General features: G+C 37.2%; 1 protein-coding gene across 6 annotated transcripts in view; it reads right to left on the bottom strand.

The window, feature by feature from the left end:
- The window catches only part of Octbeta1R (Octopamine beta1 receptor), a 544,036-nt gene that overhangs the window by 471,411 nt on the left and 45,346 nt on the right, over positions 1–27,279 (bottom strand). For 5 of the 6 annotated variants that reach the window (XM_073961617.1, XM_073961616.1, XM_073961623.1 and 2 more), the window contains exon 2: positions 7,014–7,063. The gene's annotated coding sequence lies outside the window, so the exon portion shown is untranslated. The remainder of the gene's footprint in view (positions 1–7,013; positions 7,064–27,279) is intronic. The other variant, XM_073961618.1, reaches the window with a different exon arrangement.

Raw genomic sequence — 27,279 nt, forward strand, 5'->3', positions numbered from 1 at the left:
AGTAATTTCTCCGCCTAAAATTGTAGGCATAAGAAGAAATAGTGTGTTTTTACCCTGGAACCTATCTCCAAACTTTACTTGGCTTTCCATAAAAATTCTTAATTCCTTTTACGTCGTTTCAGTTTGAGTCGTGTTTTTTTTTTTTTTTTTTTGAACGTATCAACGACGCAAAGCGAGCTCTTGGCGTACTTACTAATTATACCTTCAAACGATGAAATAACTGCTAAACCTAAATAACGACGGGACGTACACAAATATTTCACCTTTCTACCACAACAACGCTCTCTGAGCGTCCGTATTACCCAAATACGTTGAGTACAAAATCACATTTAAAACACCAAATCCGCTCCCTAAACTTATTTAAATGTTTTCATTCGTAAAATAAATAATTTTTCTTTGCAATTAATTGGATTTCAGGTTTTGTTGGGCTTTTGTTTTCAAAATACAAAACACGCACATATGTATATAGGTATGGGCCTAAGACAATAAAAATTAGGTAATAAATATTATATTATTCGAAAGTAACAAGTGGGGAAGTTCACTCCTTAAATAAATTTAAATATCATTGAGGTAATATGAATCTGGGAGCACTCATTAATATGAGAGGAATGACCCGTGTCTCTTCTGGGATGTTTGCGGGAATATATTGTCACCATAAATGCCCGAAGAAGTAACCCACACCAAATTTAAATTCGGAATCTGCTTAAACACATGCTCTGGCAAAATTTCAAGCTTCTAGTTTAAAATCAACGATTCTATTGAAGAAATGCCAAAAGACGTAACAGCATACTATAATTTTCATAAAACACAAAAGGCGTAACCCACATTATTTGAGAATTAAACAGCAGTGCAAACAATGTAGTCTTTGATTTTTGCAGCAATTATAATGTAGATGGAGGATTTATTGAGCTGATTACGGAAATGTATAATTTCCATGGGGCGGATCCAAATGTTCGGATTCAAAAAGCGGGTTAGACCCGGTTCTACTGAACCGATCACTATAATGTGGGTATCATTTGAAAGCTTATGGCAATACCTATCACATGGCGTTGTAATTTTAACCAGTTCGCCTATTTCAAGAAAAAAATCCAAAAAACCTGAATAAGCCTGAATAAGAAGGTACCGTTCTATGGGGGCTATATGAAGGCGCGTACCGATACCGACAAAATTCCGGGGAAAGTTTTATACCCCTAAAGAAGACTACGTACCAAATTTCAGCCATTTTGGTAGGATTGTGTGACACCAATCATACGCTCCCACAAACTTTCTTCATTCATGTAAAATAATAGATTGAATTCAAAAGGATGTTATTGCCTTAATAGCACCAAAATTAGATGCAATTCCATTGTGCAAATATTAATAGCTCGTAGTCATGACCAGAACATTATTATTGTTACTGGAAAATAATATTTCTTGAGATAGAGACCGCGTAATTGCCCAATATATATGTTCACTGCTTCAAACATCTTTCATAGTCTTTGCTACAATGCTATAATTTCAATTTGAGTTGATTAGGTCTGTAAGTGGAAATATTAGCACCACAGTTTATGGCTTTAATGTAAAAAGGGGTCATTTTTCAAGACTATATCTTCCAAACCGTTAGGAGTTTTGAATTTATCACAGAGGCAAAGTTGTAAATCTTGTCTTAAGGAACAAAAATTGTGAACACATATAAACTTCATCTGCAAGGTCAAAATCGCCAAGGTCAAATTTCTTTTAAAAATTTGTCTCGGGTTTTGGTCTGCAGCTATCAAACTGATCAAATTTGAAGCAAACAACCAAGTACAAAAATGTACATCAGATCCCAATAAACATCTTTTCTTGAACATTGAACGGTTTATTATTTGCGGATCAGAACCAGAGAAAACAGGATAAAAATCCCATTTGCTTTGTTATTTTGACCTTTAAGAAACGTCTATACAGAGTTCATATGTTCTAGAAAGATGTTTATTGGGATCTGAGGTACATTTTTGTAGTTGGTTGTTTGCGCGGGAGATGATATAAATATTTTTAAACCTGGCATATCCCGGATTGCCTGCTCCGAATTCTTTTGATCCGTACCGGGACGGAGGAGAACCCAGGACGAATTTATTTGTGCTCAGTTTGTCACATCCGCATCTTCACCCATATCCAACCTTCGGTGAGAGGCAATAGATGTCAGGAGTGGGAACATCTAAGGGGTTGCTCTGGACTTGTCCCCGTGAGGGACTACGACAGGGACTAGGTTGCTACATGCTGCGTGAATGCAGTCGCCAGTTAGTCGTCGTCAGATTACGAAACTCCCCCGCAGTCCCCTCGACAACAACCGCACACGCAGCCTTTAACACCAGCCGTTGTTGTCCCAATCCCAGAGAATGCATCCTTTTTGCAATTTAATTGCAATGGACTCCGAGGTAAGATCGAGGAAATAATAGATTTCATGAGTCAGAAGAACATCAAGGTCGCGGCGGTGCAAGAAACCAAGCTCAACAACAACTGTAGCTTACAACGTTGTGATGGTTACAACGTGTTAAGGAAGGATCGCACCAAAAGTGGAGGTGGGGGATTAACTTTCCTATTGTACCAGTCTGTCCAATACAGACCTTTCTCGCTTAAGCCTGTCTCTAATGACCCGTACATGGAATATTGATAGGTCTACGTTTTGTACGGACAATGAGAACGCCCCTGCCAGAATTAGGAAAGCTGATTGAGCGAGTTTCAGAGAGTTCACCAATCACCGTTTACCATGTTAATGCTGGAGCAGCTGGATGAGCCGGAAGTGGACTATCTCACTAAAGTTCTCAATTTGTCGCCAGGTCGATTTCGTTTTTGTCGCCCATAGCAAAGACGCTTGAGGCCTTAGTCCTCCCCAGTATTAGGAGTAGCTATCAAGTTGCCGATCATCAGCATGGATTCCGTAAACAGCACAGCACGACAACAGCGCTGCACGCCATCTAACCATTTATTTGTCAAGGACTCAACCAGAGACCACCGTGTGATAGAACAGCGATGGTGGCCCTCCACGCTATTTGACGACATTGAGCAGACAACCCTCCGGCTAAGCATGAAACCGCGTGGATGCCAGTCGTACGTGGAATTCAGGAACAAGACGTCCAAACTCCGTAGAGTGAAACAGGGTTCCCCAAGGTGGGGTGATATCTCCGGAACTGTTTAACCTCTACCTTTCCTGTATTCCGCCCTGCCCCCAGACGGCATCGACATCGTAACGTATGCGGATGATTGCACGATCCTGGCGTCAGGTACCTTACCTGAAGACATCTTTGAGAGACTGAACTCCAATTTAACCGATCTGACCACCTTTTTCCACGCGAGGAATATGCAGATTTCCGCCACAAAATCTACAGCCACTCTGTTCACCACATGGACACTTTAGACGCAGTTTGGAAGAGAATTGAATGTCGTGGTCGACGGTATAAGAATTCCGACCACAAACTGTCCCAAAATTTTAGGGGTCACATTCGACACTACTTTCAAGTCGGCGAGAACCTGAAAAGCAGGAACAAGGTCCTCAAATCCCTAGCCGGCTGCACTCGCGGTGTTGATAAAGAAACCTTGTTGACCACATATAACGCGATAGGTCGGTCCGTGGTAAGCTATGCGGCTCCAGTTTGGTCCCCGGGATTATGTGATACGAACTGGAAAAAGATTCAAACCTGTCAGAATGTCGCCCTGCGAATAGCAAGAGGGTGCCTCGTCAAGTCTTTAGTGGGCCACCTACATGAGGAGGCAAAGATTCTTCCAGTAAAGCAACACAATGATATGCTTTCGTTGCAGTACTTGCGTGAGAGCCATTCCAATCACCATATGCTGGCTAGGCCCGACACATTCAGGCATATCAGGAAGCAGGTCACACAAATATAGTGTAAATAAAGTCCTCGGAGTGCATCCCCCATCTATCGCAGCTGAGGAGCGTCAGCTGCCACGACAAACCAGAGTAGATTTGGCTCAACTACGCTCAGAAAATTGCAGACATCTGCCCAGTATGCGGCATGGGTCCGCACGACAAAAAACGCCCTTTCAACTGCCCCACCAAACCTACTCGTCTAACTCCAGTGGATCTGTGCTTACATCCCATCGAAGCAGATACTTTCCTTGAACTGGAGATAGCACCAGAGCCAGATTGAACAGAAAAGCGAACATACAAGCATAATAATAAGCACTGTTACAACAATAATATTGTATGATCGCTTTACATCCAAATATCGGATCCGCAAAAAAAAATGAAGAAGAAGTTACAACAACCTATCCATTCTAACGTTACCGAATTTTGCTCATAAAAAGTATTTTGAAGAGTGACCTACATGTACGTTGTACGTCGACTATAAACGGGTCAAAGATTATCCTGGGAAGATCGTGTTATTAGAATGAAAGTGGTCCAACTAAAAAGTGGTATAATGCGAACACATTCAAGGTTCTTGTGCAAGAAGAGGGCAAAAACTTTGACAGAACGCTTCAGCTAGTTGAAGTAGCGAAAACACCGAGACAAGTGAAAATTTATTCTACATTCGAGGAAATATATTCTGTTGTATGCAAGTCTCGAAAGCCTTTGAGTGCAGAATCTTAACCCATTTCGTACTTGGTGTTCGATTTTTCGAACAGTAAAATCACTTTTTTTGCAAAAAAATATTTATGGATGAAAAAGTTTAAATTTTAAACAAGTTTTGGTATATGTATAAAGTCCAATCTGTCAGCAATTAAAAAAAAATTGTTCCCTTGAAAATCCCACCTCCCCCTCGATGTTAAGGGTAGATTTTTAAAACCTATATTTTTGGATCTTTTTTAAATTAATTTTAAAAAATTATAAAAAAACGAAATTAAAAAAGTAATCATGGGGAATTATTGCCAATATATGTATCCGTTTCACAAAATATAGAGAACTTGATTTACATGCGCAAGCACGACTTTACAGATGTGCAAAGTTGACTGTTCGAAATTTCGAACGCTGGTACTTAACCTACATATCGATGGGTATATCAAAACGTGGAAATTTACTGACAAATTGCGGGGAAAATTTATTATAGCACCATATAAGACTAAATACTACATTTTAGCCATTTCTAAAGGATAGTGCGGCTAAAAGCCTGAAACACCCTAAAATCGTTAGGTACAATTCAACGGAGGCTATATAAAACTTTGACCTATGCTGACAAATTTCTGGAGGAAAGTTAAGTAACCTGAAAAAAGATTAAATATGTATAAATTTACAGTCATTTCTGTAGGATAATGCAGCTAAATCCTTGAGATCTCCCGAAAATCGGTCGGTACCGTTCTATGGGGGGCAATCCAAAACGTGGACCAGTGCTGACACATTTCGGGGAAAAGTTTTGTAGGTCCAAAGAAGTCTCAATACCAATCTTCAACCATATTTTCATACAAAAATTATGAAATAAATCAATAAAACGGCAAATAAGTCAATTTTATTTTACTTCTAAACATATCGACACCTCCAAATAATAGTATGCTAAGTCTAAAAAGTGAGTTTTGCAGGAGAAGCTCTCAAAGTGTGGAAATTTCTTTGACATTCAATACTATGCTAAGTAAATATTTGTTTATAACTTCTGTTCGGATTGTCCGATTATTACCAAAATTTTACAGAATTTAAGTTAAAGGACGTTCGACACCTCCAAATAATAGTTTGCTAATTCCGAACAGTGAGTTTTGCAGGACAAGCTCTGAAAGTTTGGAAATTTCTTTGACCTTCAGTACTATGCTAAGTAAATATTTGTTTATAACTTCTGTTCGGATTGTCCGATTATTACCAAAATTTTACAGAATTTAAGTTAAAGGACGTTAAATATAGAAATGTAAAGAACTTGAAAACATGCTAAGTCGACTTAGCATACTATTGTTTGGAGGAGTCGATATAGCTTAAGTGCCTGTGTTCGAAATTTCGAACACCACTTTCCGGGAAAACGAAAAATCGGAAAATTTTTTTTGAGTTGATTTTTGACATCAGTGGGTCCTAATTACCCTAAGAAGTGCTTTGTTTTTAAAAAAATAAATAAAAAATTTTTCTCGGTACGATATGGGTTAACGAAGTCTACCGATTAATACCTAAAATGTTTTTATATAAATAAGGGTTTATAGAGCCGTTTCCCTTTGTTATTGTTTAAAGAAACCCAAAATACGTTTCCCAAAATTTATAAACGAAATGATTACTTTCAAATTAAATCCAATTTCATTTCCAATAAAAGCAAAAACCCATATAAAATCATATTTTTATAAACCAAATAAAAAAAGAAAATCATTACATCCCAATTTATAATGCAAATATGTATGGCTGGCTGGCGTTTGTGTATAACTAATGTGAGTGCCTTTTTTTGGGAAATTTTTTCTATCCTTAAATTTACGTACTTTTACTTGTGATCACATCACAATTACATTGTACGTGCTTATGTAGCAAGGATGACCGAGAATAAAAGAAAAATCGTCTAAACCCATACTGTTTAGCAGCAGGAGGAGCAGCAGCAGCAACATACCATGCCATCGTATTGAAGTGTTAGTGGTGCCCATGTCATTATGGAATATGTCGGTATATGATTGTCAAGTACGTGAGACCTTTTCCAAAAATATTTTTCTCAAGAAAGCAAAAGAACAGCACACACACACAAAGAAATAGAAGAAATAAAAGAAAAAAAACACACGAAACGGAATACCAGCAGCCATAACATCTTTAAAAGAAACGAACGTAAAATATGGAAATATAGTGGAGGCCGACCATAAGAAAATGAAATGCATGTGAAATTAATTTGTTGGAACATGGAGCATATGCCGCTGTGACTGCTTTTTCTTTGAGAAAATTGGTTGGGAACGTATCTAGACCCTCATTTGGGACATGTCGATGCTGTTTATAGCATTTTGTTGGTTATTTTAAATTGGCCAAGTAAAAAAAACCTACGTATTTGTCGTCTTCATTAGAGCAAATATGAGAACATATTAGTATGTCCTTTTTACCTTTTTTTTGCACCAAATATTTGGGAAAAAAGTTTCAACATTATTACAACAGCACTTACCTTTATGACCAGTTGACATTGCGAAATGATGCGAAAATTGTATGGTTCTGCTGAAATGAGATATAAAAGAAAGATATTTTTGTTATTGCTGCTACTATTAGCTTAATTGGGGAGAAGCTATTCATAAGATAAAAAGAAATAAAATGGAAAATAATTGCTTTGTAAAACATTGTGGGACGAAAAAAGCTTCGACGATGTTCATAATTTTAATTAAGAGGATGGGTAGTGTTTTGCAAAATACGTAAGAAATGATAAAAATGTATTAATAAAAAATGTATAAGATTTTTAATAATTGCTTTATTTTTACACCCTGTTGGGCACCTTTGTTTCTTCATTTCACAAATAAAAATCAATACGAATTAATATTCCCATAAAATCAATTCTGCAAAACATACATATGTATATGTCTACTTAAACATCAAAGCAAACCGAAGAAAATTATCGTTTAAAGAAATTTCCATTTAGGGTCATATGTAAATCAATTTAACAGACTGCCTGCCTGGCCTGTCAGCCAGCCAACCAGTTTGCTTGCCTGCAGCAACATTTTACTTTGTCCACACAAATGAAGGTTGACATTACCTTTTAACAACATCATGCAAATCGAATAAGAAAGAAAGCATGTTGGGTGTAACACACCCACATATCTACCCACTACTACTAAACAATCAATTTAATGAAATGAAATTGTACCCATTCCTTGGTTTTAATTGCTATCCTGACGATGGTCAGTCACCACCAACACCACCACCATTCATGACAGCAAATTAAATCAATGTCAGAAAAATTACAATGTTTGTTTTCTTTATGAATGGAATGAAAGCCATAAATCCATAATAAAAATGCATTTGAATACTTCATCTTGAACATGACAACGGGGAGTAAGGAGTAGGTAGGTGGTCAATGACAACCATTTACTGTGCATATCTACATGTGGAGTGCAAATCATGGGGGCTGGGAATAGAAAAGCGCAAAGAATAACAATCGACTTTTGCAGAACATTCATAGACATTTTAACTGGAGGATAGTTTTACTATGAACTAAGAGTGAAATATCGATCAAACAGTGGTTAGAAAGAAATCTTATTTTCATTTAAAAATAAGAAATATTTATTGGAACTTGTTAAACCTATAAACCTGGAAATGTCATTTAACATGGACTTATAGTTGTCTTTCTTTCTACTATATAGGACACTGACTTCAGTGTCGTGGAACTGCGTTCAACATCCGTTAAAGGTAGTAAGCTAAAAATTGTCACGAGTTCACTCAGAAGTTCACACATATAAAAATTCCCTACTATGAAAAAAAAACTGGACACTTTGCAGTTTACACACTGGCAGATGTACTTGCAAACTACAAGGCAGGGATAACTGCCATAGAGGATACACGATGGATTAGGAAAGGTATCACAACAATACAAAAATATGGCACTATATTAAAGCTGTCATGCTACGAAGCACGAGTTTGGTTGTGAATTTGTAGTTGGTCACACACCGCTGAATGAAAAACTTGCTACATTTCGGAAAAAATCTAAATTCGCCAACATCAGTCTCATCTGCGCTCATGTCCTCACCGAAAATAAGGACGGGCAGACCGAGTGCATAGAAAAAGAGAACATATGACCGGTGTCCTGACTATGACATTAAATTATTTTAGGCGAGTGTTGAAGCAAAAGTCATTATTTAATTTTTTTATTTTCATTAAATTTCATAATTATTTATTTCATTAGTTACTTACTTACTTAGCTGGCCCATTACAGAACATTTGTTCCATAGGCCCAACTAAGAAAAGATTTCAATTTCTCTCTATTTGTTGCTTCGCACTCTGGAATACCGCGCCTTTTCATCTCGTCATCCAAATGTTTGCGCCATCTATTCCTTGGCCTGCCAATTCTGCGTGCACCGCCAAGCGGTCCGTATTTATACGCCTTTTTAGCGGGTTCATCATCGCTCATTCTTATGATATGGCCTAGCCAACGCAATCGCTGCATCTCAATACGTTTAACTATATTGATGTCGTTGTATAGCAGATACAGCTCGTGGTTCATGCGACGTCGATATTCACCGTCAACGCAAATCGGCCCGTAGATCTTTCGAAAAACTTTCCTCTCAAACACACCAAGCACTGCCTTATCTGCCTGTGCAAGTACCTATGCTTCGGAGCCATACATTAGCACGGGCAGTATCAGCGTTTTGTATAGTGTTATTTTTGTTTGACGAGATGTGGCTTTGTTTTTTAATTGCTTATTTAAACCATAGTAGCATCTGTTGGCCAATACAATTCTTCTTCTTATTTCACAACTGATGTTGTTTGTTGTGTTTATGGCAGTGCCGAGGCAGACGAAGTCTTTAACTACCTCAAAATTATTGGTACCATCTTCAACAGTTGGTCCGAGCTCTATGGACGCTTTGCGCATCGACACCAACAATTTGGTCTTTTCGCCGTTTACCGCCAGACCCACTTTTGCAGATTCTCCTTCAACCTTCCTAAAGGTATCAGTTACTTCCTTTACTGATCGTCCTATGATGTCTATGTCATCAGCATAGGCAAATAACATAGCCACATGTTTGGTGTAAATTGTGCCATTTCGTTTGACATTTGCATCTCGTATTACCTTTTCCAGCAAAATGTTGAATAGGTCACACGAAAGGCTGTCTCCTTGTCTGAAACCTCTTTTGGTACTGAACTGTTCGGAGAGGTTCTTTCCAATTTTAACTGATGACCTAGTATCAGTTAAAGTCATCTTACAAAGCCGGATGAGCTTTGCGGGGATACCAAATTCAGACATTGCATGGTATACCTTTGATCGGAGGGGACTGTCGAATGCTGCTTTATAATCGACAAAAGGGTGATATGTGTCGATCTGCATCTCTTGGGTCTTCTCAAGGATTTGCCGCAGGGTAAATATATGGTCAATGGTGGACTTGCCAGGTCTAAAGCCACATTGGTATGGTCCAATTATTTCGTTGACCATTGGCTTTAGTCGTTCGCACAATATCCCTGATACAATCTTATGCCCCTATAGTTCGAGCATACAGTCTTATCTCCTTTCTTGTGGACGGGACACAGGATATTCAGGTTCCAATCGTCGGGTACGCGTTCTTCCTGCCAGATGGTGCTAACTAGCTGATGCATGCACCTTATCAGCGCTTCGCCTTCGGTTTTAAACAGCTCGGCTGGTAAGCCATTGGCTCCTGCTGCTTTATTATTCTTCAGCCGGTTGAATGCTGTTTTTACGTCATCTTGGCCGGGTGCTATACATTATCTACCATCTTCTGGGATTGGATCTGTGGTATCTTCGTCGACTTCGCTACTATTGGATACCAGCAGATTGGAGAAATGTTCCTTCCATATCCTGAGCACGCTATCTGTATCTGTTACCAGATTACCTTACTGGTCTCTACAGGAGGATGTGCCTGTACCAAAGCCATCTGTTTTATGTTTCTCTCTTTGGTAGAATTTTCGGACTTCATTCTGGCTCCTGTACATCTCGATTTTTTCACACTCCCGCTTTTCCATTTCTCTCTTTTTCTTGCGGAAAAGACGTTTCTCTTTTCTCCTTTTCTCCCGATATTTCTCACGTGTTGCTACTGATTGTAAAGTAGCTCTATATACCGCATTTTTCTCTTCGGTAGCAGCACGACACTCCTGGTCATACCATGAATTCCTTTTTGGAGGTCTCTGGAATCCATGTATGGATTTTGCGGCAGTTTGCATGGGCAATATTTTGCCATTGTGTTGTTATGTTATCGGGACAAGGAGTGCTCTCATGAAGCAATTGGGCTAGTTGAGTGAAATATGCTGTGGCTATCTGTTTTGTTTGCAGCCTATCGATGTGCAACTTCCGCGTTGTGCCTGTTCGTGCTTTATTTGCAACGTTTAGACGGGTACGTACCTTTGCTGCAACAAGGTAGTGGTCCGAATCAATGTTTGTGCCTCGGAACGATCATACATCCAACACGCTCGATGAATGTCTTCCATCTATCACAACATGATCAATTTGATTACTTGTTCTTTGATCTGGAGACAGCCAGGTTCCCTTATGAATATCGAGATGATTAAATCTGGTACTGCTAACTACCATGTTTTTTGCCGCTGCGAAGTCTATCAGCCTCATACCATTGTCATTGTCTGTTGGGCCAAAGATATTCTCCTTTCCAATTTTGGCATTAAAATCGCCTAGAATGATTTTAACGTCATGGGCAGGGCAACGGTCATATGGTCTGTTCGTCCTTTTCTTCAGTGGCAGCATGAGCGCAAATAAAGCTGATTTTGAAGAATTTCGCTTTTATTCGAATTGCAGCAAGTCTTTCATTCACTGGAGTGAAGCTGGATACCAGATGTTTTAGCCTCCGACTAATTATGAATCCGCAACAAAACTCATGCTTTACGTCATGGCAGCTATAATGCAGTGCGTCACCTTTAGGTGTTGTTGTGACGCCTTTCCAAATCCATCGTATTTCCTGTATGGCAGTAATATCGGACTTGTACTTTTCAAGTACGTCTGCCAATGCGAAGACTGCACCTTCTCTATAAAGAGTGCGAACATTCCAGGTGCAGATTCGCAGATCATGGTCCTTAAAACGTTTGCAGGGTTCGTCAACTTTAGAGGGGTTTGTTTTTCTTTTCTTTCGTTTTTTTTCATAGTAGACTGTTTTTTTCTAGGGGAGTGTTACTAACCCGACGCCCAAACCCAAGTTTTTAACGTTCTTATGGGTGAACGCGCGGCACATGTTAGCTCACTACCTTTAACGGGTGTTAAAGGCAGTTCCCCAGGTGACACCACGGGGAGGTCAGTGTCCACTTGAGATGAAAGAGGGACCAAGGTAAATCCTGGGCTTTGCCATGTTAAAACTGGTCAGGGCCGTTCCTTGTTATCTTCCATCGTCACCCACCTGTTAAACCTATAATATATAATTGAAAAATGCACAAGAAAGGTCATTTAACATGTGTCGTGGAACTGCGTTCAACATCCGTTAAAGGTAGTAAGCTAAAAGTTGTCACAAGTTCACTCAGAAGTTCACCCCTATAAAAAATACCCTACTATGAAACAAGTGAGCAAAGGCTATAATCGGGATGGGGCCGACCATGTGATACCCTACACCACTACCCCTTTGCATAAGCTTTTCAATGCTAAACATTTCTTTTAGGGAATATAATCCGACTACCACCAAAAATAATATGCCTCTTTCTCTCTGGGACCCCCATAAGCAACCAAAATTTCGTGACCATCCGATCAAAATTACGACCTGTAGCTTGATTGCAAAAAATGGAAGAATTCTATGCATTATCGACTATTGTGGTATCTCCCTTGTTTGACCACCTTCGCCAACCTACTGTACACCAATGTAAACGTAATATTTTCTTCTTCCATTTACAGGCTTTGCCGTTGGAATACCACTACTAGAAGCCGATATATTCACAAAGAATAAAACTTTGAATTGGTCTCCAAATGAGTTTTTCCCCATTCCGACCCCTAAATATTATCCGACTATTACCAAAATCAATAGGCTTCTTCCTCTGTGGGGCCCCCATCTACCCCCAAAATTTCGTCACCATCCGATCAAAATTCCAACTTGTAGCGTGATTACAAAAAATGGAAAAATTGGGTTTATTACTGAATTTTGCAATATCTCGGTTTGCTCACTTACCCCAACATACTTTTCATTAATATAAACGATATCTTTTCTTCTTCTATTGACGGGTATTCCTGTTGGAATTCTCCAACCAGAAGCGGAGATATTCGCATAAGAAAAAAACGTTGACTTTCCTCCACATAAGCTTTTCGCTTATTCCGACTCCTGAATATTATCCGACCATCACCAAACTAAATACGCTTCTTCCTCTGTGGAACCCGCATCCACTCCCAAAAAATTCGTGACGATCCGATCAAAATTGCGACCTGTAGCGTGACTACAAGCAAATCAGAAAATGGGATGCATTACCGACTATTGCGATATCTCTGTTGTTTGAGCAGCTATGACAACCTCCTTCACATCGTTGTAAAGGTGATATTTTCTACTTTCCTTGCTAGGTTTTGCTTTAGATATACCTCTAAAAGAAACAGAGATATTGGCTTTGAAATAAACGTTGACCTTTCTCCAAATAAGTCTTTGCCCATTCCGACCCCTGAATATTATCCGACCATCATCAAAATCAATAGGCTTCTTTCTCTTTGGGACCCCCATTAACCCCCAAAATTTCGTGACGATCCGATCAAAATTGCGACCTGTAGCGTGATTACAAAAAAATCGGAAAATGGGATGCATTATCGACTATTGCGATATCTCCGTCATTTGGTTACCTACGCCGACCTAGTTTGTATCAATGTAAAGACGGGACCTTCTACTTTCAGAGTCAGGCTTTGCTTTTGGAAATTTTATAACTAAAGCTGTGATATTCGTCAATATAATTAAAATCGCAAAAATGAAAATTGGTGTTTTATTGGCTACTATTGTGATATCTTCGTTGTTTGATCACCTACGAGCAGCTACTTTACATCATTAGAAAGGTGATATTTTCTACTTTAATTGACAGGTTTTGCTTTTGGTATACCCCATATAGAAGCTGAGATATTCGCTTTGGAAAAAAACGTTGTCTTTTTATCCACCTAAGTTTTTTGCCCTTTCCGACCCCTAAATATTATCCGACCATCACCAAAATCAATAGGCTTCTTCCCCTCCGGGACCCCCATCAACATGCAAAATTTCGTGACGATCCGATCAAAATTGCGACCTGTAGCGTGATTACAAGGTTTAGATGGACAGACGGACAGACGGACAGACGGACGGACGGACGGACTGACGGACGGACACACATAGCCAGATCGACTCAGCTTGTCGAGACATTCATTTTGGTATATATAAGTATGGGTCTACGACCATTATTTCGATGCGTTACAAACTTTTTGGCCAAAACCAACTTATAATACCCTCCCCACATAGTGGTGTAGGGTATAAAAACCGGACTCTTTGCATTTTACGCGCTGGTAGATGTACTTGCGTATTTGTAGTTGGTCCGAGGCTAAAATATCTGGTCTCCGGTTTACACCGCTGAATGAAAAACTTGCTACATTTCGGATAAAAGCTAAATTCGCCAACATCAGTCTCATCTGCGTTCATGTCCTCACGCGAAAATAAGGACGGGCAGACCGAGCGCTTAGAAAAAGAAAACATATGGCCGGTGTCCTGCCCATGACATTAAATTTTTCTAGGCGAGTTAAATGCACAAATTCAGTTGCTCCAATGAAAGACAAGACAACGGAATGGGGTTGATCAACTTCGCAACTGCAAAAAAGCATGGTAAATACCAGACTTAGGCATCTCCACATGATTTAGGCCACGAGGCTGTCACCAGAACAAAAAACAAGCAGCTAAATTGGTCTCGTTCTGACAAGTGAACGACATTCATATTCAGATCACTAACTTGTTGCAGCAAATGTACGTAGCTGAATAAACGTAGCGTATAAAGTACGAACAGAGACAACCGGGAATTTGGACATCAGGATGCTGCTATATTCCAAAGTAGCCTATTCCAACTTGCCTAATGCTTAATGAAAATACTCTTTGTTATGATAACATATCAGTTCAGTGGCAATGTATTGCTTATTCCATGCAAACATACTCAAAATCCGTAATTGAGTACCCGGGGCCTCCATGGTATGACCAGGTGTGTAGTGCCGCTACCGATTTGTAGAGCTATCCTATAATCCAGCGCCGATACACGTTGTGCTGAGAGGTATCGGGAGAAAAAAACAGGAATGTGATGAAAACGAGGAAACTCCCGATTTTGAGAATTTTAAAGTTTCAGACACATTATTCAACAGTATTTGTTAAAATCGAGTTTCAAATATGTTTATGCTGGAGGGTATAAAAGTTCAGCCTGGCCGAACATCTCGCCGTTTTTACTTGTTTGATTTTATAACGGTAAATGTAGAGACATTTTTCACAACGGATTTCTTTTATATATATTTTTTCATTAGAAGTGTCGAACATTATATTTCAAACAAGCCAGATATTTATACCCTCAGCCTTTGTGCCTCATCGAAATAATGGTTTTAGACCCCATGTATGTTTGTACGATATCCGTTTCAGACAATTTTGAGTAGATCTAGCAATGTCCGTCCGTCTGTCTGTCTGTCTGGCAGGCTGGTGCGCACGATAACTCTCGAACGGATCAATCGATTCGGTTCAAATTTTGGGTATCGAAATATTTTGTCCAGATTCGATTTAAGTTCGAAGATGGGCCATATAGGTCCACTCCTTCCCACAAATGTTCACAAATTGTCGCAAAACTTGTGCGCACGATAACTCTTGTAGGGAATAACCGATTTGGTCCATATTTTGCACATCGTGTAACTTCTACCAAACTTAGATGGGGTTCCAATATGGCCTCAATCGGTCCACTTCTTCGGGTACATCCCACACAAAATTTCGGAAAAATTCAGTTTAGCTACTGGTCTCGAATCGCTTTGATTTTTGTTTACACACGTTGTATTCGCTGTCCTCTATACGACGCTATAAATTTCATTAGGGCAAGTCCATACTTCCTGAGAAAATAGCCTGAAAGTCACAAAAAACCCTATGACACCGTGAGTAGTGGTTGGAGCGCAAGATAACTCTCGAACGGATCTGCCGATTCGGTCCAAAATTTGGCTTTCGTAATATTTTGTCCAAACTCAGTTCAAGTTCAAAGATGGATTATATCGGTCCACTCTTTCCGGTACCTCCCCCACAAAAGTTCGAAAATGTTCGGAAAATTTGTGCGTACGATAACTCTTGAAGGGAGTAACCGATTTGGTCCATACTTTGCACATTATGAAATTTCTGCCAGACTTGGATGAGGTTCCAGTATGGACTCAATCGGTAAACTCTTTCGAGTACCTCCAACACAAAATTTCGGAATAGTTCAGTTTATGACCTGTTCTCGAATCGCCTTGGTTTTTGTTGTAACATCTTGTATTCACTGTCCCCTATACGAAGGTATAAGTTGCCTCAGGGGCAAGTCCATACTTCCTGAAAAAATAGCCTGAAAGTTGAAAAACAAACCCTATGACACCATGTTTATGGGTGGAAGCGCAAGATAATTCTCGAACGGAAATGCCGATTCCGGCCAAAATTTGGCCTTCTTAATATTGTTTCCAAACTTAGTTTAAGTTCGTAGATAAGCCATATCGGTCCACTCCTTCAGGTACCTTCCCCACAAAAGTCCAAAAATATTCCTCAATTACGATGGTAAAAGTTGTTTCAGCAGCAAGTCCATACTTCTTGAGAAAACAGCCCGAAGGGTGTAAAAACCCCCAATGGCACCCCCATGGTATATGTCGGTCCATTCCTTTAAGTACCTTTTCCGCAAAGTTTTTGAACTTTAAATACATAAGTTTTTTGTGAAAAAGTGTTTCAATTTGCACATGCTGAGGGTATATCTCTGTCGGCAAAGCCGACTGATACTTTTTTACTTGTTTTTTAAATCGATTGATCAATGGATTATATCTAGTGGTTGAAATGAAAAAAGCATTAAAATTAAAAACAAGTAAGAACGGCGTTATGTTCGGCGGGGCCGAACTTGTTATACCCTCCACCACAAGTTGTATGAATAAGACTTAATACTAAATTTCAGCAATTTCGGTAGAACAATGTGAGGCACCGTTCTATGGGGGCTATTTCAAAACGTCGATCTATACCGACAAATTTCTGGCGGAATGTTTTTAGACACAAAGAAGACTAAATTTCCTATATTTCGGTAAGAGAATGTGGCTAAAAATTAAAAAATAGCGACAATCAAGTAGTACGCTTCTATGGGGATTTAGGAAGACGTGGACCTATAATGATAATACTCTTCCGGAATATTTTATAACCTCTTGGAAGACTAAATAACGAATTTCAGTCATTTCGGTGGGATATTGAGGGCACAATCTTCAGTATTAAATCGGGAGGTACCGTTCTAAAGGGGCTATATCGAAACGTGGATCTATACCGAAGAATTTAAATCGGAAATGGGGCAACATGAAGGCGTGGACCTGTACAGACAAATTTATGGCGAACAGTTTTATATCACCAACGAAGACTAAATATCAACTTTCATCATTTTGGTGGAATATTGAAGCCACAACCTTCAAAATACCGAAAATCGGGAAGTACGTTTCCATGGGGGCTATATGAAGGCGTGTACTAGGGATACGCAAGTCGATTTTCGCGTAATCGATTCCTCGATTCTTTGATTTGAAGAATCTAAAAATCGGAATCGAGTTTTGACTTCATAGAGAATCGAAAGATCGATTTCCTATTATGATTCTTCGATTCTTGCAGTGGGAATCGAAAGATCAATTCTGTTTTGACTTTTTGATGTACCACGAAAATGAAATATACAGATTACATTGGTAAGAGCAAGACAACAATATTATATTATTTGTTGTACTGATAAACAAAGTTAATCTAACGGTACGGCAGTGTTAAACGCGAAGCATTGTACACTAAAACGTTCACATTTTCAACTAAGGAGTCATCTCGATCGAACTATTCTTTTATCCAAGTGAGTTCTAAGTAAGAATCAAAGGATCTAAAAATCGATTTTTGAGTTCTAAGTAAGAATCAAAAGATCGAAAGATCGATTCTTGAGTTCTATTTAAGAATCAAAAGATCGAAAGATCGATTTTTGCTTGGTAATACGTATCCCTAGCGTGTACCTATACCGACAAATTTAAAGGGGAAATTTGAGAACCCTCAACGAAGTCAAGGTACCAAATTTCAGCCATTTCGGAGGAATTTTGAGGCCACAACCTTCAAAATACCGAATATCGGGAGGTACCGTTCTATGGGGGCTATATGAAGGCGTGAACCTATACCAACAAATCTCAGGTGGAGAGTTCTATACACCCAACGATAACTAAATACCAAATTTCAGCCATTTTGGTGGGATAATGAAGCTAAAACCTCCAAAATACCGAATATCGGGAGGTACCGTTATATGGGGGCTATATGAATTCGTGAACTTATACCCACAAATTTTAGGTGGACAGTTTTATACACCCAACGATAACTAAATACCAAATTTCAGTCATTTTGGTAGGATAATGAAGCTAAAACCTTAAAAATACCGAAAATCGGTAGGTACCGTTCTATGGGGGCTATATCAAAACGTGGACCGATATATACCATTTTCAATACCAACCATCCTGCAAGTAATAAAAACTTCTGTACCAAATATTGACTCTCTATCTTTAAAATTGCGAGCTGTATCTTGATTTCAACAGATAGACGGACAGACGGACATGGTTAAATCGACATAGAATTTTGTGCTGATCAATAATATATACAGTGGTGGCCAATACATTTGCAACAAAATTGCACGTTTTAGGTTCGTACGGGAGAAGCATGGATATGGGTCCAAGGGTCAAAATTTTCAAAACTAATGGAAATTTCTTCATATTTCAGTTGCCAATTTAATAAAATTCAAAGTTTAGAGTGCAGTTGCATCATTTATTTGCACATGCCAGAAGTCTGGGTCTTGAAAAACATATGATCGTAGGGGTTTCGTCCATATCAGAATGATTGATAGTGATGTATTGAAGTTATAAAGGGCGGTATCATTGGAAATTTTGGATTCTTAAAAAGTTTTAGAAAGCTAATCAAATGATAACTAAACACAAAAATTGAGTATATAGACACTTGCAGAAAAACGAAACGCCGCACAGAGGACGAAATCATTGATCTAGCGGCGCGAAAGTCAAAAAATCAAAGTATAAAATTGCGAAATGTTTTCCATTATATCGATTACAGACACTCTGCTGACTAAGATTTTGTTTTTACTTTTTTGTAGTTGTTAATATTCACTCAGTTATTCAGTGTCAAGTGCAAGAAATTTTGACGGATCAGATTTTAATAAAATTTTTGCTAAAAACCTGATCTCATATTTGTTTAATTGTTAAATAAATTCGTAATAAAACTAAACAAAGTTTATTTTTTTTGATAGGGGAGGGTTTAAGTTAAATTAAAATAAAATGTTTGGGGCCTGAAGTTACATAGTTATAAAGCAATAAATTTTCAAAAATTATTATTTTTTGTATGTTTTTAGTGCAATATACTTTTGTTGGATGGAGCGTAACTACAAAGGTCCACCGAGGTTCGGTCCAGTTATTTTTTTAATAATTAAATAGGACTCCCTAGATTCCGAATAACCAAAATTTAGCGGCAAATCTTGCTGATAAATGGTCTTGAAAAATAGCTTAAATCTTCAAAAAACCCAAAATCTGTCGGTACGGTTATATGGGGGCTATATCAAAATGTAGACCTATGTTCGCGATTTTTGGTGGAGAATTTTTGTGTCCACTGGGAACCCCAAATACCAAATTACACCTAATTTGGTAGGAAAATGTAGCTTTAAATCCCTAAACTACTGAAAGTCGGGAGGTACCTTAAAAGGGGTCTATACCCAAACGGTTTAGTGACCACTAGGAACCCTAAGTACCAAATTACAACTAATTTAGAAGGAAAAGGTGGCTTAAATCCTCAAAATATCGAATATCAGGAGGTACCATTATATGGGGGCTATACCAAAATATTTGCCTATGTTGTTCATATTTAGTCCATAATTACCCACAGATACAGATTGAGTTTGTGCAAAATTTCAGAAAGATATCTTCATTCGTTTCCAAGTTATTAATTTCGCGCCGCTAGATCAGTGGTTTCGACCACTGTGCGCCGGTACCAAAAAGAAAATATTTAAAACAATTAGGCTTTGCTAGTATGCATGTGGAATATTCCAAAAAATTCAAAAAAATGCGTTTATGATGGAATAAGATGACAAAAACAGTTATTTAATGTCCAAATAACAAAAATAAAATCAAAAATTCAATCAGAAAATTATAAAAAAAACTGTAAATGTAATGTAATATTAATGGGCTCTGGCGAGTTCTAAATGTTTTGAAAGATGTTCCTTTTGGTACCGGCGTTTCGTTTTTCTGGAAGCGTCTATATACTCAATTTTTGTGTTTAATTATCATTTGATGAGCTTTCTAAAACTCAGCGTTCGTAAAAATACTTTAAATAACATTTCCAATCGTTTCGTTTCATATTTTCCATAGGAACAATACAAAACGAAAGATAACCCACGTTGGCCGAGCTCGCTGTTTAGTTTCGTTTTGTTTACATTCGTGAGTGCGAACAAAATGAAAAGCGAAAAGTACTCAATTCCACAAGAGCAGATAGAAAACGGAATAGTACTAACACATGTGAATAAATCAAACACGTTTGGTGGTTGATAAAATTCACTGTGGTATGCTGAATCAGCATGGCTGATGCTAACTTATAGGGTGTGTGTGTGTGTGTGTGTGTGCCTGAGTGTGTCATTGACCATAACGCACAGCAAACGTTTGCCAAAACTTCTTTTTGTTTGGGTGGTGAATGAAACAACTCGGCAAATCATAGCCGAAGTACATTTCAGCAATCGTACAGTTTTCATCTTTTTACATTGAAAAGTTTGTGGTTTTGTTTTGGTTGTGAGAATGAAACGACTCAAAGAAGCTGAAAAGTTTGTGGCTTTGTGTCATTGGTACGGGAATCGTTTTGTTGGTTTCCGTTCATTGCTAAAACTTTTTAAGTTTATAGAATTCAAAATTTCCAATGATACCGCCCGTTATAACTTTAATACATCAGTATCCTCATTCTGATATGGACCAAATACCAGCAATTATATGTTTTTCAAGACCCTGACTATTGGCTTTTGCAAATAAATGATGCAACTGCACTCTAAACTTTGAATTTTATTAAATTGACAACTGAAATGTGAAGAAATCTACATTAGTTTTGAAAATTTTGACCCTTGGACCCATATCCATGCTTCTCCCGTACGACCCGCCACTCCCACGAAGAAGTACGTATGACTGATATCAGTTTCAAAATTTTATTCACTTTTAATCTTCCTAAAACAAATACAAATGAGTTGAATCATACACAAAAATTATATTTTACAAAATATTGAAGACTTTTGCATCGGTTTTGGTTCACTTGCACATGTTTTGAGCATTAAATTTTAAGGCGTGTTATGTATTTTCATATTTTTTCAAATTTTTTGTTGTATAACGTGTCAAAACTTTGTATATTTTTATATTTGAGACAATGAACTGTAAATAATTGCAAAAAAATACTTTATTTTACTTTCATAAACATATTTTAAATAATAATATTTTAAATAAAAATTCCTAAAACGTGTAATTTGGTTGCAAATGTTTTGGCCACCACTGTATACTTTATAGGGTCTCCGACGAATATTTCGATGTGTTACAAACGGAATGACAAATTTAATTATACCCTCCATATGGTGGAGGGTATAAAAATGGCCTTGGGCTCTATGCTCCTTAGAAGAATACAAACAAAATATATATTTATTGCTTCGGAAATTAAGGACATTATGTAAGATTCCGAAAATAAATGAAATAAAATCGGTTAAAAAATAAATGAATTAAGCAGTTTTTGCGTTTTAACTTTTTTTTTATCCCAGTTGTAAATTTCAGAATATCGAAAAATATTGGATTTTTTTATTTTACTTACACTTCAGTATCATAGAATATGTGTGCAATTTTCAGAACGGTCGGATCCTTGTTCTATAAAAGTTTGAAATGAAAAATATTTCCTCTATAGTTTCATTTGACATTTATTTCCTTTATACATTTTTTCATTTCACATTTTCATAGAAACAGAATTGAGCTCCTGGAACACAACTTTATCATTAAAAATTTCTAATTATGATGCTTCAACGATGAAAATTTTTTTATTTGTTAGTATTATACCATGACCATGGCACAATTACCAAGGTAGTGGTATCACACCAGCTGTTCGAATATGAAATGTCAAATCCCTTTACAAAAATTAGTTTTGTTGTAATTTTCCCAACAATATAAAGAAAATTTTGACATAGCATATTCAAAATTTTACCTGGGTAATTGTGCCACGTATTATACACAGTAATTATGACATATGATGATATACACAATTTTACGATTATTTTCGAAGTAAACCAATATACAACTATATTGTCGTATATTTTTAACGACATATTCAATTTGCAAAAATTTGTTTTGAAAATTCATGTTCCATCAGCTGCACATATGCATCTACCTTGATTAGTGGATATGCTTGAAATCAAGGCAAATTTATAAATATGGTATATACATGAATTACAACAACTAACAAATTTACAAAAACAACATTGTTGTTATTGAAAATTAATTGTAAAAGAAAATATTGAATAATAGGGTCGTTCCAAAAATTTTCTCAGGAAAAACATAAATACATTTTGAAAATCCTCTAAAATAGAACAAATTTGAATCAAAATGTAAATATAAAGCATTCAGAACTGTCGTAGACCATTTTCATTACACGTTTAGGATGAAAAGCAGTATTTTATGGTAGCAAATTTCGAAGTTTCAAATTTCATGAGTAGACCCTATTACATTTTGAAAGCTAAATATACAAAAAAGTAAGAGTACAGCTGATTGTCACCTTTACCTTATATAAATATGCATTGTTTGAAATCAACAAAAAATAAGTGAAAACAATGGGTTGTATTTCAGAATTTTGTAAAATGCAGTGTATTTTGGAGCATAAGTATAAACCAGCTACAACTTAATTTTTTTAATTATTTTTTTTATTTTAAACTTTTCAGCAATTAAAATTTTTGAAATCATATAACGGTACTATATGGGGCAACACCAAAATCTGACCCATGTCCACAATTGTTGATGGGGGAGTTTCTGTACAATTGGAAACTCCAAGTGTCAAGTTACAGCCAATTCGGACTAAAAATGAAGACAAAATCCTCAAAACACCTGAAATCGGGTGGCACCGCTATAGGAAAAAATGGACCCCATATTGGCTTTGGTTTCATATTCATGTATTGTCATCCAAATCTGAAAAGTGTGCAAGGTTTCAGTTCGATTGGTCAACTGCAACTGTGTTAAAAATGAGTTACTACACATTTTCAGATGTAATTCGAAACATTTTAGTTGTAATTCGTAACATTTTATTTGTTATTCGAGAATTATATTTGTAATTCGTAACATTTCATTTGTAATTCGAATTATTCCATTTGTAATTCGAAATATTCCATTTGTAATTCGAATTATTCTATTCGTAAATTATTGTAATTCATTTATTGTAATTCGAATTATTCCATTTGTAATTCGAATTATTCAAATTATTTTATTTGAATTTACACATGAAATCATTACAAATGGAATAATTCGAATTACAAATGGAATAATTCGAATTACAAATGGAATAATTCAAATTTCAAATGGAATAATTCGAATTACAAATGGAATATTTCGAATTACAAATGGAATATTTCGAATTACAAATGGAATAATTCGATTTAAAAATGGAATTCTCGAATTACAATTGAAATGTTACGAATTACAATTCAAATGATTTGAATTACATCTGAAAAAGGTGTAGACTTGAACTAAATCGGGTGGTACCGCTATATGGGGGCTATAAGAAAAAATGGACCCATTTTGGTTTTGGTTTCATATTCATGTATTGTCATTGAAATCTGAAAAGTTTGCAAATTTTCATTTCGAATGGTCAACTGCAACGGTGTTAAAAAGAGTTACTAGATTTGAACTAAACGGACACCAAAGCAAGTTAAATAAAACACTGTAAAAATATATATGAAAAAACGAAAGAAAAGAAAAACAAACCCCTCTAAAGTTGGCGAACCCCGCAAACGTTTTAAGAACCATGATCTGCGAATCTGCACCTGGAATGTTCGCACTCTTTATAGAGAAGGTGCAGTCTTCGCATTGGCAGACGTACTTGAAAAGTACAAGGCCGACATTACTGTCACACAGGAAATACGATGGAACGGGAAAGGCGTCACTACCAAAAGTAAAAGTGACGCACTGTATCATAGCCGCCATGACACAAAGCATGAGTTTGGTTGCGGATTTGTAGTCGGTCGGAGGTTAAAACATCTGGTATCTAGCTTCACCCCAGTGAATTAAAAACTCGCTGCAATTCGATTAAAAGCAAAATTCTTCAACATCAGCTTTATTTGCGCTCAAGCTCCCACTGAAGACAAGGACGAACCGACCTAAGATATATTTTACGAGCGCTTAGAAGAAACATATGACCGTTGCCATGCCCATGACATTAAAATTATACTAGGCGAGTTTAATGCCAAAATTGGAAAGGAGAATATCTTTGGCCCAACAGTCGGGAAAATCAGTCTCCATAGTGAAGCATCTGACAATGGTATGAGGCTGATAGACTTTGCAGTTGCAAGAAACATTGTAGTTAGCAGTACCAGATGTAAGCATCTCGATATTCATAAGGGCACCTGGCTGCCGCGAGATCAATGAACAAGAAATCAAATTGATCACGTTGTGATAGATGGAAGACATGTATCAAGCGTGTTGGATGTACGATCTTTCCAAGTTGCAAACATAGACTCGGACCACTACCTTACAAACAAAGTGCCACATGGCGGTGCACGCAGAATTGGCAGGCCAAAGAATAGATGGAGCAAACTAGTGGACGAAGAGATGACAATGCCCGGTATTCCAGAAAGCGAAGAACTAAACAGAGAGTATTGTAGATCTTTTCTTAGTTGGGTCTATGGAACAAATGTTCTGTAATGGGCAGCTAAGTAAGTAAAACATCACATAAATATTATCTATCTCAGATTTCCAGAAATGATTCCATAATTTTCATTTATTCCTAAAGAACATAAAATCTATAAAAACAACAACAAATTCCTGTTGTATTTTGTTCCCTATCAGAACCCATACGAGTATTAAAAGAAAATCAGTAAGACCAAGTATTTCAACATCAGTACAAAAACTTGATCTTAGTACCCAATAACTTTCTATATTCGAACTGAACCACAACAACTTTCGCATGTCCACAATTATCTGTTCACTATAATCACCAGACCAGTGTGTATGTGTTTAATTGCCATTTAACGAAATAAAACATGTGTGTTGGTTGGCGTATTATGACCAATGTCTGCCAGGCTGTCTATTGTTGTCTTGCATTTTCGATGTCTGTCTGCCTGTGTACAATACAATTACCAACAGTTCATTGCTTGTAAAACATGGATGTGAACACTAACAGCACAGACTGAAAACTATGTACAGACATATGTATGTACCCAGCAAACCAAATGTCTGATGTCCGACAAGTCTGAACAATTTCGGAAGCAAAGTCGTTCAGATTTCGTTACGATTTCTAAACGATTTTTCGGACAGGAAATAGTTCAGATTTTGTACAGATTTCGTTCCGATTTCGGAACGAATGTCGGAAAGAAATTTCCTTTCCGAATTTCCCAAGGATTTTCTTCAGATTTCGTTACGAAATCGGACCGAAATCGATCCGATGTCGCTCCGACATTTCGTTCCGAAATTAACCACTTCATACAACTTTCGTTAAGATATCGTTACGATTTCGGATCAGATTTCGGATGTATCGTCCGAATTTTGTTCCGATTTCGTTACGATGTCGGTACGATTGGTTTGCTGGGTATGTATGTATGTGCAATAAACATACAAATCCGAGAAAACATCATCAAAATGCAAAAGAAGCTAAGCAATAAAAATATGAATACGCTCAGACACACTTAAATACCATATTCTCCATATTTGTATTCCCCAATGGAAATGTGTACTTTTCAGATTTTACCTCAGATTATGGGGTTTGTTTGTATCTGTCTTTTTTGCTGCAAAAGAACATTCGTCCAGACCAACCCAACAGCACAACAGACCACCCTCTTGATAATGGAGTAAAACACAGAGTCCAGACAATGTTAAACAATTGCTATAGTTGTGACACAATGTTTATGCGTTAGTCCTCCTTTTTTGGTTTTCATCTTTGAGTTTGAATTTCAGGCAGAATTAAACCAGAAAAAACAATGAATGAACATCATGTTTGTTAAGGCGAAAACTGACAACACTTTCTTTTTACACACTCACGCACGCACACACACTAGGGTGTTTATTGCAACATGTAAGTGGTCGTGACATCAAAATTCCAGCCTGGCCAAACTTTTATATGTTTTCATTTGTGTTGGTGGTATTTGAAGGTATTATGTTTTCAAAGAATTTTTCCCTTTGACCTTTTAGACTTGTCTTTTTGTTGTTGTTTGAAAAAGCCAATGATGTTTGATGAGATTCTGTTACATTGCCAAATTGTAATGCCAATGAAATTGCATACAAAGTTCACAAGTCATTGTCAGTGTAATCAATATCAAATGTTTGTAATATTTTCGAGGAATAATAATGAATGGAATTAACATTAAATATTATAAATTGTCACTATGTGCAATTTGGTTTGGATCAAAAGCATGTATGCGTGCCCGCTAGTCCTTCCCTCTGTGTATATAAATGTCGTAACAAAATTTTGTGGGGATATGGAGGTCCCAGAGAGGAGAAAGCCTACTCATTTTGGTGATGGTCGGACAACTCTTAAGGGCAGACCCGACAATAGATTCTGTTACGAAAATATTCATCTTTTAATTCTTATGCGAATATCTTCACCTAAGTAGTCAGTCGGCTTTGTCGACCGCTAGATACCACCAAGCCTAATGCTGTACAAAAAAAAATAATTTTTTTTTACCCTCCACCATATATTCAAGTAAAATGGAACAGTTAGTCTCCTTTCGATTATAATACACGGTGTGCCTTAACAAAATCTAAATGGAAGGTGCTAACACCTGGAAAGTTTTCGCAGATTCTGAAACTACAATCCTCATAGATGAGAAATATCAAGAAACAAAAAAATCGCCGGAGGGATTTTCAAATAAATCGCGATTTAAGTCCACATTTTTAGGGGTTCTTTAGATTTTCACGATTTTGCTTGGAAACCGCGAGTCCTATGTAAATGGGCCTAAAAAAATGTTGTAGCTGTAAAAATTCCCCACAAGATTGACCTTTATGATATTTTCGTAGGTTTTACAGTTTTTGAGATATAGAAGTTCAAATTGAGACAATGCACTGACTGTATCGCCTCCTTATACGAGTAAAACCATATCATGCTCAGTGCGCCTTAACTAACTTTTGATAAAAACCGCTTACATATGGGAAGATTTCGCGGATTCTGAAACAGAAATGTTCATAGTTAAAAAAATAAAAAAAAAAACAGAAAAAATCGCCGGAGGGATTTTTAAATAAATCGCGATCAAAATTCACAATATTAGGGGTTTTTTAGGTTTTCACGATTGTGCTTGCAAACCGCAAGTCGTATCGAAATGTGTCTAAAGAAAATTTTGTAGCTGTGAAA

The sequence above is a fragment of the Musca autumnalis genome, unplaced genomic scaffold, assembly GCF_047663935.1.
Source record: "Musca autumnalis isolate F117 unplaced genomic scaffold, ASM4766393v1 scaffold_1, whole genome shotgun sequence".
Taxonomy (NCBI): domain Eukaryota; kingdom Metazoa; phylum Arthropoda; class Insecta; order Diptera; family Muscidae; genus Musca; species Musca autumnalis.